General features: G+C 53.9%; 1 pseudogene; it reads right to left on the reverse strand.

Moving 5' to 3' along the window:
• Window positions 1-257: 257 nt before the first annotated feature.
• The window catches only part of LOC134040041 (rho guanine nucleotide exchange factor TIAM1-like), a 26,484-nt pseudogene continuing 6,741 nt past the window's right edge, over window positions 258-20,000 (reverse strand).

The following is a 20,000-nucleotide window of genomic DNA, read 5'->3' on the forward strand; positions in this document are numbered from 1 at the left end:
TGCGGTGATGGAGTGTGTGTGTTTTGTGCGTGTGCCGAGGCCGGGACTGGAGCGCGGGATGGGTTGCGCGCATACCTCAAGTGCTCGAGGACGCATCGATCAACCCCTTTATGGATGCCTCACATTCTGTACCGCATGATGGTTCGAACCCTTCATCTGCTCCTAATACCGTCCTGCAGGGCGTGTTGCGTCGCAGTCGGACACAATGTTCTAGGAGGTGTGTTCCACAGTGTGAGGCATGTTTCAAGAGGTATGTTCTATGTTCCACATATTCTAGGTTCCACAAGGACTCCGTTCTCCGACGTGAGACCCACCTTGCAGACGGTGTCCAGGGCGTCCAGAGTGGTCTCTCCCGGCTGGATGATGGCTAGCACCGGCTGGTCGTTGGGGAGACACACCCAGGAGGGCGGTCAGGTAGTCAGGAACCCAGATGTCACTGTCCACGTTGTGCTGGGGAAGGCTTTTCACCGAGCCTCACCTTCTCCTTCTGGAAGGAACGGATAACAGACAGCGGCAACGGTTGAATTATTCAGACAGGGAAGCTTCCTGGGTCTAAGGTCATCGCTGGTTTGGTCGGCAACAGCGTGTTTATATTTCCATCTCACTGTCTGTGTCAGGGGTTAGGGTGCGGTCTAAAACATGTCACGCTGAGTCAAATCACTTCCCAAACAGGACTGAGTCAATGCAGCCTAACACACGCCGGTGGCCTGGTTTAGGTGCTAGATTCAGCTCTGAAGGACGAACTGTTGTACAGTCATTCATTTACAGAGCAGTGCAGAGGAGGGGGCAGGTCGAGACTAGACTCGGTCCAACCAGGATACCAGGGATATGAGGGCGTGTGTGTAACCCCTGGCCCTGCTCCCTGCCCTCCAACCCTGTACAGTCTGCTGTGTGTGGACCCCCCCTCCTGCCCGGCTGTCAGCCCGGCCCTGTGTGTCTGCTCCTGATAGCTTATCTGCTGCTATCGGATGACAACACTCAGACACTCCTTTATTCTCCATCCCCCCATCCTTCTGGCTCTTCATTCCTCCTATCGCCCCCTCCGCACCCCCGCCTCCCCCCCACCCCTCCCCCCACCGACAATCTGCTGACAGTTAACAGTCTGCGCTGGTGGTCCCTGTTTAACTGAACTTTGACCCCAGACTGTGTGTGTGAGTGTATGAGAAATAGACAAAGAGAAAGAGATAGAGAGAGAGAGAGAGAGAGAGAGAGAGAGAGAGAGAGATGAGAGAGAGAGAGAGAGAGAGAGAGAGAGAGAGAGAGAGAGAGAGAGAGAGAGAGAGAGAAGAGAGAGAGAGAGAGAGAGAGAAAGAAAGAAAGAAAGAAAGAAAGAAAGAAAGAGGGGAAAGAGCGAAAGAGGGGAAGAAAGAAAGAAAGAAAGAAAGAAAGAAAGGAGAGTGAAGGGAGTACATAAGATTTACCCCTGTCTCCGTCTGAGTATGTGTGGGGGGTTTGGAATACCACATTTGCACACACACACACGCATGGACACGCACACACACACACGCAACACACCCCCCAAACTGTATATACAGTACACACATCGACATGGGATGGGATTTTTGGACTCCTTCCCCCCCACCCCCCCCTCCCACCCTGTCACTCTCTCACTGTCTCTCTCTCTGTCTCTCACTGTCTCTCTCTCTGTCTCTCACTGTCTCTCTCTCTGTCTCTCACTGTCTCTCTCTCTGTCTCTCACTGTCTCTCTATCTGTCTCTCTCTTCTCTCTCCTTCCACAGATAGAGCAGACTGGGGGAGCCACCAGTAGTCCCCACCCCCCCCCCAACCCCCCCCCCTACCCCCCCCCCTACCCCCCCCCCCCCCCCCCCGCTCCCAGGCCCCCCAGCCCTCCTCTGCACCATCTGGCTCCCCTCATGGCCCCATCTAGGATGCCTCTGCTGGGGAAAGCGCCCAGCCTGGACCCCCTTCCCTCTCTCCCTCACACTCGGGTGCAAGCCAACCCTCCGCCCAGCGATAGAATAGAGCTTCACGGGGAGAGATCAAGTCATGTACAGTGAGTTATGTATTTATGTAGGAATGTGTGCTGTGTTCATTCCTTGCGATGCTATGCTGGTCTCAACCCCCACTCCTTATCTACAGCACCGATGTGGTTCCCAGGCCCCGCCAGCTGAGATACGACGTGGGTGAAAAGAACTCGATCCCCCACAATCCCATTGGGGTTTCCACAGTCAGAGAGGTTCAGTGTTACCAGTGAATGTGCCCTCCATCTGTAGTCCTGACAGCAGGCTGCTCCTCTCCCAGCCCTGCCCTCGTGTTTATCAAATATCGAGCGGACTGGCTCTGTTCCTTTACTCTCTCGTCTAGCCCCGCACCTCTCTCTCTCTCTCTCTCTCTCTCTCTCTCTCTCTCTCTCTCTCTCTCTCTCTCTCTCTCTCTCTCTCTCTCTCTCTCCCTCTCTCCCTCTCTCCCCTCTCTCTCTCTCTCTCTCTCTCTCTCTCTCTCTCTCTCTCATCTCTCTCTCTCTCTCTCTCTCTCTGAGGAACACAAACCCAGTGAAGCTGTGAGCACCATGAAGGATAGAGAAAGTGAACCTACCGACTTCTCGCTGGCCGAGTCTTCAAACATGCGCTCCAGGGGCTTCTTGGTCGTCTCCATGCCGTCCACGAACACCTACGACCGCAACGCACAGCCACAAACAAACGTCACGACCCCAACCGGCGACAGAGCGATCCCGAAACAACGTGACCCCCTTCCCGGACGAGGGCCCGCCCCCTCTCGCTCTCCCCTGCATCCCTCGCTCCCCTAGCCCCGCCTTCCCATCTGCGACAGAGAGAGTGGACCCTCCAGGAGAGAAACTGCATCGTGTGACCCCCCCTCCTCCCCCGCCGCCCCCACCCTGACCTGGTTGATGGAGGGCCGTCCTTTGGTCTTCCTCTTGGAGGTGGTGTCCAGCCCCCAGAGGGAGGAGAAGCGGCTGCGGCGCTTGCTGGAGGGGCGGGGCATGGCCTGGTTGCGCTTGCTCACCACGCTCTCGGTGCGTGCCGCCACCTGCATCAGAGGGAAGCTCGGGAGGTCAGGAGGTCCGAAGGTCAAGCGCCGGGGGTCGCCTTTCATGCTCCGGGGCGGGTGCCAGGCCGAAGCTCTGTGCACCCCTCGGACCTGGATGTCGAAACGGATCCTGCGAGCTCGTAGACTTGGTCGAGCCCTGACTCGACGGTAATAATAGGGCATTTTCGGCTGGAATGTAGACTTCAGAGTCCAAGTCATGAGGGTGATAAGTGGTGCGATATTGATTACTAGTTAGGTCAGTGATTGTGTTGAGTGAGTGCAGGAAAGTAAAGAGGCCCTTTAAGCCCTGGGGCTGATGGAACTGGATATGGCTCTTTGAATGGGTTTGTAGGGCAGGGGGAAACATACACATGCACACACACACACTCTAAGCAAACACTTTCAGCGGCTGTCGCGGTGACCTGATCCCTGGGATAGAATTGTTGTGGCATTTCTGGGTTAATATGCATCCGAGACCAGAATACTGAGCATTTCGTGGTTCGTTACTGCTGTACGCGCCTGTGAGCGTCTGTGTCCACGCTCGCACGCTTGTGTGTGTGTGTGTGTGTGTGTGACCCCCTACGTGCACGTGTGTGGGCGCATGTGCATTCGGGTGACTGGTCTCCCGGAGTCCGGCTTGGGTGAGTCATACTCGTATGTCTAGTTCTCTAGTTCTAGTTCCACCGAGGCTGCTCCTTGCATAAGGTGCTGCGTGCGAGAGGCAGTTTAGAGCAGCCCTTTCAGTGCGGCGTCTCCTCGGGCGCTGGGTGCTGATCCGCAGAGGCCGAGCAGGCAGGACGGGGCAGAAAGGAAGGATTATGAGACGCACCGAGAGAGTGCGTGAGACAGACAAAGACAGGTGAGGGCTATGTCTGAGAGAGGAAGGGACGGGTGGAGTACCCAAACATGAGAGAGAGAGAGAGAGAGAGGGAGAGAGAGAGAGAGAGGGAGAGAGAGGGAGAGAGAGAGGGAGAGAGAGCGAGAGAGGGAGAGAGAGGGAGAGAGGGAGAGAGAGAGAGAGAGGGAGAGAGAGGGAGAGAGAGAGGGAGAGAGAGCGAGAGAGGGAGAGAGAGGGAGAGAGGGAGAGAGAGAGAGAGAGAGAGAGAGAGAGGGAGAGAGGGAGAGAGAGAGAGAGAGAGAGAGAGAGAGAGAGAGAGAGAGAGAGAGAGAGGGGGGGGGGGGACAAAGAAAGAAATGCAAGAGTGCACATGCAAGAGAAAACGTGGAAAAGGGGGTAGGGAAAGGATGTGGGACCGAGAGAGAGAAGAGAGATAAGGGGTGAGGCGGTTAGGAGGAAAGAGGAAGCGAGGGCTGGAGGATGAGGGGAGGGGCGATGATGACAAAGAGGTGAAAGAGAGCATAGATGGAAAGATTGAGGGAGACAGGGGAGAGGGGGGGAGAGGGGGAGAGGGGGAGAGGGGGGAGAGGGGGAGAGGGGGGGAGAGGGGGACAATGAAAGAGGGAGAGAGGAAGAGGGGAGGCAGATCCTGTTTGTGGGAAAGTGCCTGAGGGGTGGCAACGTGCTAACAGGCCAAGTATTGATCGGCCAATGAAATGCTGCTAATGAAAACGCCATTCAGCCAATCACTTGACAAAAAAAAACAAAAGCAATATTAAATCTGTCTCCTAGCATGTGTGTCCTGTGGGTCTGTGTGTGTGTGTGTGTGTGGGGGGGGGGGTCTTGCATGTGTGTTTTTTCTCCCCTCTTCTTTGTTATGGTTTGGCTTACCAAGGTGGCAATTTGTTACGTAAGACACACACATACGCGTGGGGACACACACATTCCCTAAACGTCTTCCTTCATTCTGTACATACTGCAAGATCTGTGAATGTGAACAAGGTGATCATGGGGATGATGAGTGCCAAGGTTAGGCCCTTAGGGCAAAGCACTCAACACTGGGGTGAAGACGTGTGCACTGTGTGTGTATGTGTGAGAGCATGTGTGTGTGTGTGTATGTGTGAGAGCATGTGTGAGAGCATGTGTGTGTGTGTGTGTGTGTTGTGTGCATGTGTGAGAGCATGTGTGTGTGTGTGTGTGTGTGTGTGTGTGTGCATGTGTGAGAGCATGTGTGTGTGTGTGTGTATGTGTGTGTGTGTGTGTGTGTGTGTGTGTGTGTGTACTCACCAGAGCGTGGAATGAAGACACAGAGAAGATGCCCAGTCGTCCCATGGCTAGCTTGGTGGGGCGGGAGGCGAAGGCCAGCAGGCGCTTGGGGTTGGGGAGTTCGCCGCCCTGCAGGCTAGCCAGGTAACAGCGGCAGCGGAACAGCTCCATGTGGAACTGCTCTAGGTTCTGCTCCCACAAGAAGATCTGGAAGGGGAAATCGGGAATCGCATTTCATTAGATCGGCGATTACAGACGATTATTGCATGTTATGAAATGTATCCGCCCTAAAAAACAAGTTGAACTGGAGGACAAATGACATCTGAGCTGATAGGGTTATCGATGCTTCAGTCGGGCAGATACAAGTGCTCTTTCATATGTTGTTATCGCTCGTTCATTGCGCAGAACTGTCAATGTGAAATAAGCAATGTCATTGTCGGTTGCAATCATGGTCATTACCAGACCTGAAGTTCTGTTTGGAGTTGCCGTCCTTGTTATCATTCAGCCATGGATAAATATGTAATTGGGAAGATTTACTGACTATTTATAGACAATGATGGGCGTTAAGGGTGGAACAAGACACTAGCTCAAGTGCATCCAATTTCTAGTTCACCGATTTATAAAGAGAAACAGGCGTGGGATGTGTCATAAATCACAATGTTTTTGTGCGTCAGCCCTTTCTGTGTTTCGTCCGTACGCCACCTTTTGACTTGACTCCTCCACACAGCTCTAGAAACGAGGCCCACTGTGTGTAGGGGGGGCTTGTGATCGCAACAACTGTAATCTTCTGTGAGAGAACGGTCGACAAATGACCCAAGACATGAAGGCTGTTTCGGAGGCTTGGTGTTGTGGTGCTTCCTGGGGTGTGATTCTGTAGTCTCATGACAGAGATGTTACTCACAAGCTCTACCCCAACCGCCACTGACCCTCAGCTATTCACACACACACTCACCCTCACACACACACACACACACGCACGCACGCACGCACCAGACACGCACGCACACACATGCACAACTATCTCACAATAGGCCTAATCTCCCGCTGGCAACACAACAGAGCAGTATAGTGAAGGCAAACAGGTTTTCGGTATAATCATAGGTTAGAGACTGCTCTTAGAGCTACACAGGGATTATCCACAGATTACCAGTGATATCAAACAGGGTTGGCCTCTAGCAAGTGGTATTACTAGTAATGATAGTGCCGTCTGAACAGGTTATTCTGATGTGCCACATACACTTAAGTAGAATATGGAATCCTTTTGTCAACGTTTGCATTTGTATACATGGGACAAGTCACATGCGAACAGAAAAGGGAAACGTGTATCAACAGGCGTGTTTTCTTTTTTCCCGTGCACCTGCGTGAGTGTGGGAACGCGTCTGGTGCATGAATACACCTGAGTGCGCCTGCATTCAGATCCCTCCTTCTACCGAGTAGGGACGCTTTGTCCGTATCTTCCCTCTCTGACTGCAGATGTTTGTGCCCTGGGTGTGTTCAGAACAAAAAACCACAGGGACTTTACTCAGCTATAACACACACACACACATACACACACAGGGACTTTACTCAGCTATAACACACACACACACATACACACACAGGGACTTTACTCAGCTATAACACACACACACATACACACACAGGGACTTTACTCAGCTATAACACACACACACATACACACACAGGGACTTTACTCAGCTATAACACACACACACATACACACACACACAGGGACTTTACTCAGCTATAACACACACACACACATACACACACAGGGACTTTACTCAGCTATAACACACACACACATACACACACACACAGGGACTTTACTCAGCTATAACACACACACACACACACCGATTGTAGATCTGGTTGGGAGTTCTGTCCAAATCTCTGTAAATCACTGCTCGTCCCTTCCGGGGGACAGGGATGCAAAGATTTCCATATCAGTGCATTTCCACACACTTTTTTGCCCCCTCCCCACTCTCCCTCTCTCCTCCCCCCGCTCTCTCCCTCTCTCCTCCCCCCTCTCTCTCCCTCTCTCCTCCCCCCTCTCTCTCCCTCTCTCCTCACCTGCTCCAGGATGGTCTTCCTCTTCTTGGTGTCGGTGACGGCCGACAGCTGCATGTCTCCCATCTTCTTCATCTTCTCGTCCATGTCGATCTTCTGCTCCAGCTTGCGGAGCTCCGTGCGGAGCAGGCGGACCGTATGTCCTCGCGGTGGTGCTGGCGGGCCAGGGCGCCAGCGCACGCCGAGTGGATCGCCGTGATCCAGTTCTCCAGCTCCGTCTGGCCGGACGTCTGGACCAGAGGAGAGGAGGAGGGGGGGGGGGGGGGGTCAGTGTGTGGAACTGGGCTAGTGTGGAACACACGGACGTGGGTGACGATGAGGGGGATGGGTTTTCGCGTGACACGCTGGGGTTTTAACGGGCGTGTTTTTTTCTTTGTTTTTTTTTCATATGCAATTTCATATGCAATGTGATTGTGCGAGGGGGATTAAAGAGGGCGGGGGGTGATTAGTGGGGGTCGTGCATGCATTCTCCGGGGGGAGAGGTTTTAGCGCGACACCTGACTGAGACAAAGGACACGGAAGGTCGCCGGAAAGGGAGGGGAGGAGTTTGAGTGTGACATCTCACAGGGACAGTGAGGGAAAGGATGTTTCACAGACACCTCGTGAAGGCCACTGACAATCTGATTGGTATTATCTTCATCAGTTTACCATAAATGCATCTACCTCACTGATTGAGTGCCATTTTGGACAGCCACCATGAATACAAATGTACACATTTCAATATGGCACAATAACTGTCACGGTGTGTCACTGTCAAAACATGGCTGAGTGGCCTTTGGGTTTGTCAGTGACAAAACAATCACACTGACACATGGACGGGCTATCTCCAACACTAATAAATGAATGTCTCACTCAGTCTTACACGCGCACGTGTTCACACACACACACACAAACGGGTCCTACCTGAAAGAGGAAGGCATCTCCTAGAGAGTTGCTGAGGCAGAAGACGAAGTCCTTCTTGGGGTGTTCGGGGACGGCCTGTACGATGCTGTTCTCCGCCCACAGGGCGTGTTTAGGAACACTGTTGTTGTCGATCCCAGAGCGGCCGTCCGTTTCATACAGAAACAGGGTGCATCCTGGGACAGACGGAGGAAGAGGGGCGGGGTGGATGGAGGGAGGGAGATAGTTCAGTGAAAGGTACACATGTTCAATCAGCCTGTATCTGACCTGAGCATTCGAGCATCTACTTTCAGCAAATATGTTGAGTGGTTGGAAGATTCACACTGCTTAAATGAAAGTCAAACAGTACAATAAACATATTGGATAGATTGAATCTCTTCTCCTTTCTCCCCCCCCCTATCTCTATCCCTCCACCTCTCCCTCTCCTTCTCCCCCCCTCCTCTCTCAGTCTGAATAGGCAGTGCAACACCGCAAGGGTTGAATGGGGAGGATGGAATGTGTTTATTGCAGTCGGGCAAGACAGGAAACAGGATGACAGGAAGACAGGTTGTGCTTTCAGGCTAATGCAGAAGTAGCGTCTTTCCTCCTTGAGAAAAATGGATTCTTGCAGTTTTGTGTAGTGCTTTGGGGCCTGACTCTGACTAATAAGAACAGGCTTTTTTGGCTCGTCAGAGTGGCCAGCAAAGCTATTGAGGTGAACCAAGCACAGCTCTCTGACCTTTAAGAACAGCGAGTCTTGAGTTTGAGCCCTGGCCATATTGGAGAGACAGAGAGAGACAGAGAGAGACAGAGAGAGACAGAGAGAGACAGAGAGAGAGAGAGAGAGAGACAGAGAGAGAGAGAGAGAGAGAGAGAGAGAGAGAGAGAGAGAGAGAGAGAGAGAGAGAGAGAGAGAGAGAGAGAGAGAGAGAGAGGGAGGGAGGTTGGTGAGGGAGGGAGGGAGGGAGGGAGGGAGAGAGATTTTCTCTGGGCCAGAAGACAAAGGAAGGCAACTGGTGTTGTGATTATGAAGACGGATGTAAGATGAAGCAGGTTGGGGATGATGATGTCAGGGGAACAGAATGCTGGTGACCTAACTGTCTAATGTCAGGGCGCTGTTCCTACTGGTGCCTGCCAACCCTTCATAATATTGTAATATTGTCACTAGTCCTTTAGTTCACCTTTCAGAGAGACCCAAGTAGTGCTTCCACTTGCGCCTGGTTGCCGGCTCCACCTTCTTGTTCTTCTTGTGAACCAGGAAGTTCTTCACGGCCAACGCTCCCGCCTTCCTGACGATGCCTTGGGCGCAGCCAATCAGGGCGTCCAAAGGGTAAGCGGTGCTCATGGTCCCGCTGCTGCGCTCGTCGCTCACGGCCGAGCCCGCCTCCTCGGGACAGTCCCGCCCCGGTCGAGTCTGTGCGAGGGGGAGGAGGGACGGAGGGAAGCAGAAGTGAGCGCCGTCATCGAACTGACCTCGCCTCCACCCCACCGGCGCACACGTGAAAACACAACCGCATCGCCGACAGTTACCCATGCCTGGTCCAGCTCCTGTCGGAAGTTCTCGTACACGCCCCCTCTGGCTCCTCCCCCTCGGCCGCCCTCCCCCCTCTCCCCTCCCCTCCCCCTCCCCCGCTGCTGCTGCCGCTGTCGCTGCCGTTGAACATGCTGCTGCCGGCGGCCGAGTACACCGAGAAGGAGGCCGACATGGCCTTGCAGCAGCCGCGACGCCGACTCCCCGTCCATCTCCGTGGCGACGCCGTCGAATGCCGCTGTCCCCGTACTCGCTGCCCTCGCCCAGGGCGCCGGAGAATGTCCTGGAAGACACACGCGCGCGTTAGATGGGGGGGGACACACACGGTACACACGCGTGTGGCACACACACACGCAGGTTGGAACGGAAACACTGCCACATGTTCGTTTGCCTGGGTTCAGTTACAGGGATGTCTCATCTTTCAATCTGAGGTGTGTGTTGTGTGTGTGTGTGTGTCAGATGGAGAAGGTCAAGGCCTCATCACTGGCATTAGAGAAATCAGCCTGACAGCTTAGGCTGGAACCAGGGCTTTGGGTTCAAGGAGTGAAAGTGTGTGTGTGTGTGTGTCGGACTACCTGCGAGAAAGGGCTGCGTTGTACAATAAAAGAATGACGGGTGTCAGTCCGTTACTCTGAAGCCTTCAGACGCACAGAGGAAGCTGCAGACTTGGTTACTCTGAGCTTGGCTGGAAAGCTACAGCAGCCATAACCTTCAACCTCAACACTGTCTCACTTTTAAACTCACTAAAGAAGCAGAAGCTCGGTTCAACCAGCCCACCGGCGTACAGATCAAACCGACCGAGCCCCGTCCTTTGGACCTCCATCGGTCTCGTCCCCCTGCTCGGCACGTTGTGGGCTTAGCTCCAGACTGCAGTGCAGAAACACCAGAGCTCTCCCACACAAGGGACCCCATCTCATTACCATGACAAAGGGCCTCTCGGTTCAAAGAGAGGAGGATTCTCCCATCATTAGTACCCAGAGGAGACCGGTGGGAAACAGCCCTGTCTACCTCCCATAGCCCCCCGTTCATCAGTACCACCGCGCATCACACAGGCTAGCGCTTCTCCGGTTCGCGGGAGAACGGTCTTGCTGCTCTTGACGGGGGGGGGGGGGGGGGGGGGGGAGAGATTTCAGATGGATCCTTCCCGTCCTCACACATGTCCCTTGTACCTCTCTGCCTGCCTATTTTTACCCTCCCCGAAACTCCTCCTCAGCACCGCCGCATGAATGTGTGATGAGCACTTAGAGGGCTCTGTGTGTTTGTGTTTCGGGACACGCTTCTCGCTCCCCGGGCGCTGGGGATTGTGGGTACCGAACGGGGGGGGGGGGGCGTTGTGGGTCGGTTCCGCGTCAGTCACACCGCGGAATGATCCTAATGCGTCCTGATCCCATTAAGAGAGTTAGCCTGGTGGCCCTGGTGCCGTCCCCAGCGGAGCGGATGGAAGTCACTCACTCATTCAGTCATTCACTCATTCACTCAGTCCCATCATTCACTCAGTCCGGTCATTCACTCAGTCCGGTCATTCACTCAGTCCCTCATTCACTCATTAACGTCTTCATTCACCCGCTCGCTCATTCACTCACTCACTCACTCATTCACTCATTCACAAATGTATTCATTCACTCACTCCCCCACTCTCGCTCCCTCACTCTCTCCCTCCCTCCAGGCTCACCTGGGTGGTCTTGGCGCGACGTCCCTGGAAGGCGGGGCAGGGGGCGGCCGGGATGTCCAGGAGCCCCTCCGAAAGACAGTGCGAGCGGCGGCAGGGCAGGGTGAAGGCCCCGTACCCTCCCCCCTCCTCCTCGGCAGGGGACGCCAGCCCTTTCTCCCCCTCCCCCCCCGCGCCTCTCTGCACCCTTCTCGCCGTCCCGCCGGCCCTTGGCGTAGCGGTTCCGCTGGCCCCTCAGCACCGGGCTCCTCTGGCTGCACAGGTGGTCCAGGGACGAGGCCCGCTCTGCCGAACCTGCCAGCGAGGGCAAGAGACGGGGGTGCAGCGTGTGAGTTAGTGCGTGTTTGTCTGAGCTTGTGTGTCCGTTTGGACACGTGTGTGTTTTGGGGGTGTATGCGTACAGTATGTATTGGTTTGCGTGTGTATGAGTTTGTGCGTGTGTGTGTGTGTGTACCTGACGTGGCCCTGGGAAACTCCTCCTCCTCCTCTCCGCCGTCGATCATCTCCTCGGTGCTGGTCAGGTGCTCCTGGCTGAGGTCCGACAGCGAGAACTCCAGGCTGTCCTCGCGCCACATGTCGGCCGACTTGGAGCGCTTCTTCTTGAAGCTGCCTCCCTCCCTGGGCCCCTCGCTCATCCTCTGGAGGTACGTCACCTCCCCGTCCCTGTCCCCTTCCCCAGAGGACAGCTCCACATCCTCGCCCTCCCTCTCCTGAGCGATAGTGTCCGCCTCGGAAGTTTCCGGAGTGGGCGTGGCCAGGAGGTCGTCGTCGTGCTGATAGGACTCGGGCCTCATGGTCATAGCGACGCGGTCGGTCCAGTGGGGGTTGAGTCCGAAGTCGCCGAGCGCATCCGATTGGTCGAACGGCTCCAGGCCGTTCTCCGCCAGGGATTGTGGGATGCTGGGGGTGCTGGAGGAGCGCGTGGAGGCCTCGGAGTTGCGATGTTCCTGCTTCACTGACGAGGTGTGTCGGGAACGCCGGGTCGAATTCTGCTGCTGCTGCTGCTTGTTGGAGAGACGGAGGGAACGGGACGTGTGCTTACGGGAGAGGTGTCCCGTCTCGTTGCCATAGAAACCGCTGTCGCCATTCTGGCTCTCCACGTTTCCCATGATTCAGCTGTGACAACAGAGAAAGAAAGGGGGGTCCTTGTATCTCACGGTCGTCTGGTTATTTAAACCAGAACACAAATGTCCTCTCCTCCCGCTCTGACTGTTACATAGTGCTGTACGCTGTATTTATATCTCGCCGCTGAGTCAAATACTGTAAGGTCACTACCCACTTGGGTTGAGTCAGAGAGAGAGAGACTGAGAGAGAGGAGGAGAGAGAGAGGTAGGGAGGGAGGGAGGGAGGGCGAGTGAGAGGGAGATGAGAGAGAAAGGGATGGAGGGAGGGAGGGAGGGCGAGTGAGAGGGAGATGAAAGAGAAAGGGAGGGAGGGAGGGGTATGGGTACCTGAGCGGTCGAGCAGGGAGCTCACTAGCATCTCCAGCCTGCCAGAGTGTCGTCTTTCAGCGAGCGCATGGTCCTCCACTCTGACGCAGTCTGCTCCCCGCAGCGATGGAGGGAGGGAGGGAGGGAGAGAGGGAGAGAGAGAGGGAGATCAGAACGGCACCACTTCAAGAGCAAGGTAACACGGGCGCTTTCAAAACCTTCAAGTGAGGCGGAGGAAGAGGAGGGTGAGAGGGAAAAGGCCGGCCAAGGAGGCTATTATGTAAGACAGCAGGACGCGCAGTAGAGAGAAGAGAAGAGGATCTGTGCGCAGACAGATGTAGACGATAGAGGGATGAGTCCAGCAGGAGGAGGAGGAGGAGGAGAGGGAAAGACAGCATACAGGTTCCACAGTATGGCCTGGAGTTAGACAGTGACGCAGATAGGCATGTAAATACATAGGCGGGTGCTATTTAAAGATGCATAGCTGGACACACACAGGCATGGAATTGTGCGTGTTCACACACACACGCACACACACACACACACAAATCAACAAACACACAGACTCACCAAACAGAGTCTGAAACAAAGCCTTGTATTGTGCCAGCCTCGGGCATGTGCTAATATGAAAATGGAATTTCAAAAACAACCACGACACAACAGCATCACTTTGAACTGGGCTCCGAGCTCTTACATGAAGACAACTCTCACCAGAAATGAAACCAGGAAGTGTATGGGCTCACTCACACACAAACACACACACACAACACGCACACACAACACACACAGGCATGATTATGGATGAAAGTAACTAAAGAGCTTCTTTTTTTGCTGAAACTCAATTATATCATTTCTGCGTATATGACCTAATTTCCCCTAATCCCAGCCATGGACTGGAGTAGGGTATCATTACCATAATGTACTTAAGTAGAGTGTGGGTGGGTGGGTGTGTGTATGTATGTTGTGTGTGCATGCACGTGTGTGTGTGCGTGTGTATATCTGGGAGAGTGCATGTGTGTGGAGAAAGAGGTCACCCTCTTCCACTGTATGGTATTCTATGGATTCTAACCTTCAGTCAATGGCACACAGGCAGAACACACCAGGCACCTGGGTGTCATCGAACAGAGGATGAAAACAGTGCGAAAGAGCGAGTCATGGAGAGATCGAGGAAGACATAGAGAAAGAGAGTTAGAGAGGAAGGGAGAGAGGAATAAAGAGGGGGATGGAGAGAGAGAGAGAGAGTCAGAGAGAGCTGGAGAGAGTGTTGAAGAGAAAGAGAGAGAGTTTGGACAGAGTAGGAGGTTACAGAGAGTTAGAGAGGCGGAAATAAGGACGAGAATATGACATTTCACCTAGCTTGTCATCAGGAGATGTCATGAATGGCCCTGAATGTTACTCCTTGTGGTGCGTGTGTGTGTGTGCGTGTGTGTGCGTGTGTGCGTGTGTGTGTGTGTGTGTGTGTAAGTAAAGACTGTGCCACTGCAGTGTAGTCAGCAGTCCCGGCTATAGCAGGCAGTTACATAAACTGAGTTTGACCCCAATATAGTAAGTCTCTTCTCTGCCCCCCCACCCCCCCTCCAACACACACGCTTACACACGCGCACACACACTTCTCACAATCCCCCACTATACTGCAAAGAATGACAGTCTCTGTCTCATCAGTTAAAATGAGATTTCTCCCTCGCCTCCCCCAACCACTCATCTTCTCTCATCAAACCGTGACACTGACACCTGCATCATCAACCCTGTCTCAACCTCCCTCCCTCCATCTACTCTCTCTCTCTCTCTCTCTCTCTCTCTCTCTCTCTCTCTCTCTCTCTCTCTCTCTCTCTCTCTCTCTCCATCTTTAGCACCCCTCTCAGTCTGTCGGTCGGCCTGTCGCCCTCTCTCTCGGTCTCTCTTTCTCTCCCCTCCTCACTCTGTTTCCCAGAGTGCTGAGCGGTGCAGCGGTGTAGTGAAGTGTGCGTCCGCCCCACAGAGAGCGAGCCACGGGAGTGTGATTACATCTGTCTCCCCGTGATGCCGTGCGTGGCCCGCCGGGGCGAGCGTGCCCGAGGGCCCTCCCTCTGCCGGAGAGAGGGGCCCGTCCACATGCAACCGCAGAACCGCAGCACCGAGTGCAGCGTTGTAGCGGGACGGGACACCGCGTCTGGTCCAAACCCTTCAACGTGTTTGACTCAGTCTCAACGGCGGTTGAGGAACAGGCATACACACACACATGCACGCATGCACACACACACATGTGCAGCACCTTGTGTACACATGCATGCACACACACTAAACGTCTCTGACACTTCACAGCGGGGGGAAACAAACCGCTCAGTCTCCTCCAGCGGTTCTGAGAGAGCAGCGTTTAGACTTGTTGTTTTTCCCTGCTGCCTCGGTGCCCTGGGCGCGGGGGAAAAGGAGAGGAGGAGAGGAGGGAGGGGTGAGCTCCCCCCAAGGTCCCACAAGGAGCAGAGAGGTCAGGTGTGGCTGGAGGGGGGACAGGCTATGAGGAGAGAAAGGGAGGATGGGGAGGGGAGGGGGAGAGTGAGGAACGGGAAAGGGAGTGTGAGAGGTCCTGATGGAAGGATGGAAGCCCTGATATCAAAACAAGAGGTGGATTAGGAGAGGGAAGATGAGGAGAGAGAAAAACTGCCGTAGAGATGCAGTTCTAGGAGACAGAGGGGTAATACATCTTTGATAAATCCATTGTGTGGGGGGAGGGAGGGGGGAGAGGGGGGAGAGGGGGGGCCCCATTGTAAGTGGGGAGGATATGGATAAGTAGATAGCAGGCTTAAATAGACACAGCTAAGACAAAAGAAGGAATAAAATCATCTCTCTCTCTCTCTCTCTCTCTCTCTCTCTCTCTCTCTCTCTATGTCTCTCTTTCTCCAAGGCTATAGAATTAATTTTAGTTCACCGACACACCTGGCAAACTCATTACATGCAAATCATTATGGGGAAACACACACAAACAGGTACAAACAAAGAGGGTTTTCAGCAAACAAGAATGCCAGTGGGTTTAAACATCAGTAACACATCTTCATCTGTCAAACATGCTTTTCTTCCTCCAGTCTTCAGTCAGATGAGTAAATCTCCTTCCCGTCTGAAGACAAAGTCTCTGCTTGGTTGCAGAGATAAACCTCGACCGTGTTCCTTGCCACACGTCACACAGCAGGTAAGCAGCGCAGGAGAGAGAGAGAGAGAGAGAGAGAGAGAGAGAGAGAGAGAGAGAGAGAGAGAGAGAGAGAGAGAGAGAGAGAGAGAGAGCAGAACTGCACACACGCACACACACACATGCAATATCCACACCCTGGCTAAATATCAGGGCCTGTTGGAACACCCCTGCAGACAGCCCCTCCTGTGCCCCCCCTCCCCCCCCTCCCGCTCCACACCTGTCTTCGGATCCCAGCCCCGCCCCACACACACACACACACTCTCTCTCTCTCTCTCTCTCTCTCTCTCTCTCTCTCTCTCTCTCTCTCTCTCTCTCTCTCTCTCTGTATCTAAACCACTAATGAGTGATTCGTTGAGGTCTAACTACCACGCTCTTCACTTGAATTCCGGATGGTTACAGGCTACAGACAGCAGATTACTGGATGAGCTAATGAAAGGATGAATAGATGAGTGGTAAATGGATGAGTGGGTGAATGGATGAGTGGATGAATGACCACAGTATGTCGTGTGGTAGCGGACATCCTTACTAGGTTGTAAACCAGACTTGGGTAGAGCAGGTCAAAGCGGAGAGAGAGAGAGAGAGAGAGAGAGAGAGAGAGAGAGAGAGAGAGGAGAGAGAGAGAGAGAGAGAGAGAGAGAGAGAGAGAGAGAGAGAGAGAGAGAGAGAGAGAGGGAAAGAGAGAGAGAGAAAGAGAAAGAGAGAGAGAGAGAGAGAGAGACAGAGAGACAGAGAGAGAGAGAGAGAGAGAGAGAGAGAGAGAGAGAGAGAGAGAGAGACCATCAAGCACTGAACCCTCCTCCCACTCCTGACCCCGCCAACCCGACTCCACACCCGACCATCTGACCTCTAAAGCCTAGACCCCCCCCTCCCCAAAGACTCGGACCCACCCTCCCCTCAGGTCCTCCCCCACCTGCATTCCTCAGGGGGTTCCCACAACCCTCTGGAGGGGTGGGGAGGGAGGGGAGCGGGGCTGGGTTACGAAGGTGCTCCTTGGGGTGAGGTGGGGGGGGAGAGGGGGTTAGGTTACTAAGGTGCTCCTTGGGGTGAGTTGGGGGGGGGGGGGGTAATGGAGGTATTTTAAGGGATGGGCATCCGTTATTCTTCACCAAGCTTAAACAAGGATTAAAAGTCATAAAACAAGGAACATCCCAAGACCCCTTGAAAAACACACACACACACACACAAACACACACACGAACACACACTCACACTCACCGATTCTGTGGAAAGGCTGGGCCGTTGTCAATTCAGATTTCTGTTGTTGTTTACCCTGTAACCATGTAACCATGACCCCTGGATACAAGACATCCAGAAACAGTGAGACTAAGATCCCTATCAGACTGGTGGTGAGTGCTCAAGGTCCCAGTGCAGGAGAGTGTGTGTGTGTGCATGCGTGTGTGTGTGCGTGTGTGTGTTGGAGGGTTGTCACGTCTCCGGATGTCATGTATGAAATAAGCACAAGAGATACGCTCTGATGCGCTTATATAACGTTCCAAAAGGCACGCACATACTGACACATGCACGCACACCCCCACACACACACTTGTGACTGGAGAGTGAAGGTAGAATTCCCAGGGAGAGGGAGATTACCTTCCCATTCCCCCTGATGGGATCAGACAAGATCTCCTCTCCTACTCCTCCCTCCTCCTCCATCTCATCACTCTGCCCCCCCTCCTCCCTGCCCCCCCTCCTCCCTGTCCCCCTCCTCCTGTGTGCCTTCATGTGCTTGTGTTTGAGGACGAACATCTACCTGTGTTACCGTCGAGAACCCAGCTACACTCGAGTAAACCCATGACAAACCTTCAGTAGTAAATGCTCTCAGACAAACAGAGATGGAAACGTAGTGCTCTAACACACACACACACACACACACACACACATACACACACATACAGTACGCCATACAGTATAATGGCTTACTGTGTGCTCTCTTGCTCCAGTTTCTCTAGCTGGCTGTTACCCCGGCTGGGAGCTTCCCATAGTAAGGGATTAGCATAATTGAAGGCCTGCCGCCTCCTCCAGGAGCTGGGAGATGATCCACGGCTCTGGGAGCCCTGGGGGAGCGCGCTTCCAGGGGAACCTCCACACTCAGCTCTCCCCTCCCCCTTCCCATCACCCCGTAGATCCTCCAGAGGTCAGGACCCTACCACTTCCTTGCTTTTACACGGCAGGTAAGGAGGGGTGAGGGACAGGAGATGTGGAGAGGAGGGGACGACGACGGAGAAGATGAACTGGAGGCTCAGGCAGGATCCCTGATCCCGTCCTGGGGTGTGTGTGTGTGTGTGTGTTAGGGGGGGAGGGCGGAGGGGGGAGGGAGGGAGGAGAGGGGGGGAGGTGGTTCCACCTTGAGAGATCTGACGTCTCTCTCTCTCCCGACGCCGTCGCTCGTGTTAAAAGCTCGGGGGGCGTGGAGGAGGGTGGAGGAGGGTGGTGGGGCGTGCGAGGCACCGGGACACGTTCACACTACGGTGTGTTCTGACACCACGCTCTACCTTCCACTGCTATATATATCCTGCTCCCTCAACATGGACCAGACTGCTTTCAGTCTGCATACACTTCCTGTTATCCCCCGGACTACAAACTCCCTCATATCTGATGTTTAATCCACATACACGACCATAACTAAATAAAGATAGATCAACATGGCTGGTTTGATGTTTTTCACAAACCGTCCACCACCTCAGATTCTTCTCTTTCTCCTCAGCTCCCCCATCCGATAAAAATCAGTTGTGTATTCGCAACACGTCAACAGAAATGACAGTAACATCCTCTCTGGGAATCTGGGACTGCAATGAGCTTACCTCAAAATTAACTAAGCGAATAATCATGTGGTGGCTGTCTGGTCGTTGGTGATTGGCCGGGCCAGAGTCGTGTGAGGGGGGTGGGAGGGGGGGGTGGGGGTAAGTGAGGAGGCGCAGAGGGAGACCTTAAACTGTGTTTTACATTCACACGGTAACCGTAGAAACCCTCTAAGCCTTAGAGTCTAAGGAGACAAAAACATCTGGGGGTCAGGGAGTGTGTGGGAGAGACAGAGACAAGGCCAGAACTAATGTGCACGTGTTGAGAGTGTGTGCTGAGTGGATGTGTTGAGTGTGTGTGTGTTGAGTGGGTGTGTGCGTGTTGAGTGTGTGTGTGTGTGTTGAGTGTGTGTGTGTGAGTGTGTGTCTGTGTGTGTGTGTTGTCTCATGCTTGGTAAGTGCCTCAGCTGCATACTCCTTCCTGGACTCAGTATGTGGCCTCCTTCTCTGCTAACGACTGGAGACAATGACATACACCCACCCACACACACACACACACACACATGCAAACACACAGGTTACTAGGATACCAGTTGTTGTTAAGTGGAGTCAATGGAGCCTAAATGCTTCCCCTCTCTGGATGAGATGGATGGATGAGTGGTTGGGAGAGGAGAGGTGTGAGAGGCTGGGATGAGGTAGTAGAGGGAAGGCAGGTCGGGGGGGAAAGGTATGGAGGGATGAGGTGCCATGGGAGGTGGACGAGGGCGGGGGGGTGGGCAAACCAGCAAATGGTACAGAGAGGGGGAGAGTGAGGAGAGGGGAAGTTTAGATTAGAGGACAGGCGAGCTGACGTGTGAACTAAGGGTAGGAGGTGGAGGGAGGGAGGGAGGGGGGAGGGCGGGAGGGAGGGAGGGAGGTGTCCTGGGGGCCGGTAGTAGTGGAGGTGGAGGCTGCGTCAGATCAAAGAGGCTTCATTTGCTCCCTCTGTAATCACAACACAGGACAATGACAGTCTGTCTGGGGAGGGGGCCGTTGTGTGTGTGCACGTCCGTGTGAGTGAGAGAAGAGGCCATGTTGATGGAATAATGGGCTGAATTAGTGGGAGTGTTGTTTGTGAGGGGTGCAGGGTTTTTTTTCCGAGAAATTCTACCTACGTGGCAAATTGCTGTCACAGATAGCATTGGTATTGCACTGCTACATTCGAATCCACCTCGAGATATGGGGAAAAGAGGTCGTCCTTCCACTCCTAAACAGCGGGAATCAGTCACGAGAAAGACAGTTGGGAGCCCACAGCCGATTGAGAAGAGAATTCCGGTTTGCAGGCACATCATCGGCCAGCAAAACAGGAGAAGGGGGGTCTTTCCATGGAAACCTGGCAAGCTTTCCTGTCAACTAGGATCACCTGCA

This window comes from Osmerus eperlanus, chromosome 19 (genome assembly GCF_963692335.1).
Source record: "Osmerus eperlanus chromosome 19, fOsmEpe2.1, whole genome shotgun sequence".
Lineage (NCBI taxonomy): Eukaryota > Metazoa > Chordata > Actinopteri > Osmeriformes > Osmeridae > Osmerus > Osmerus eperlanus.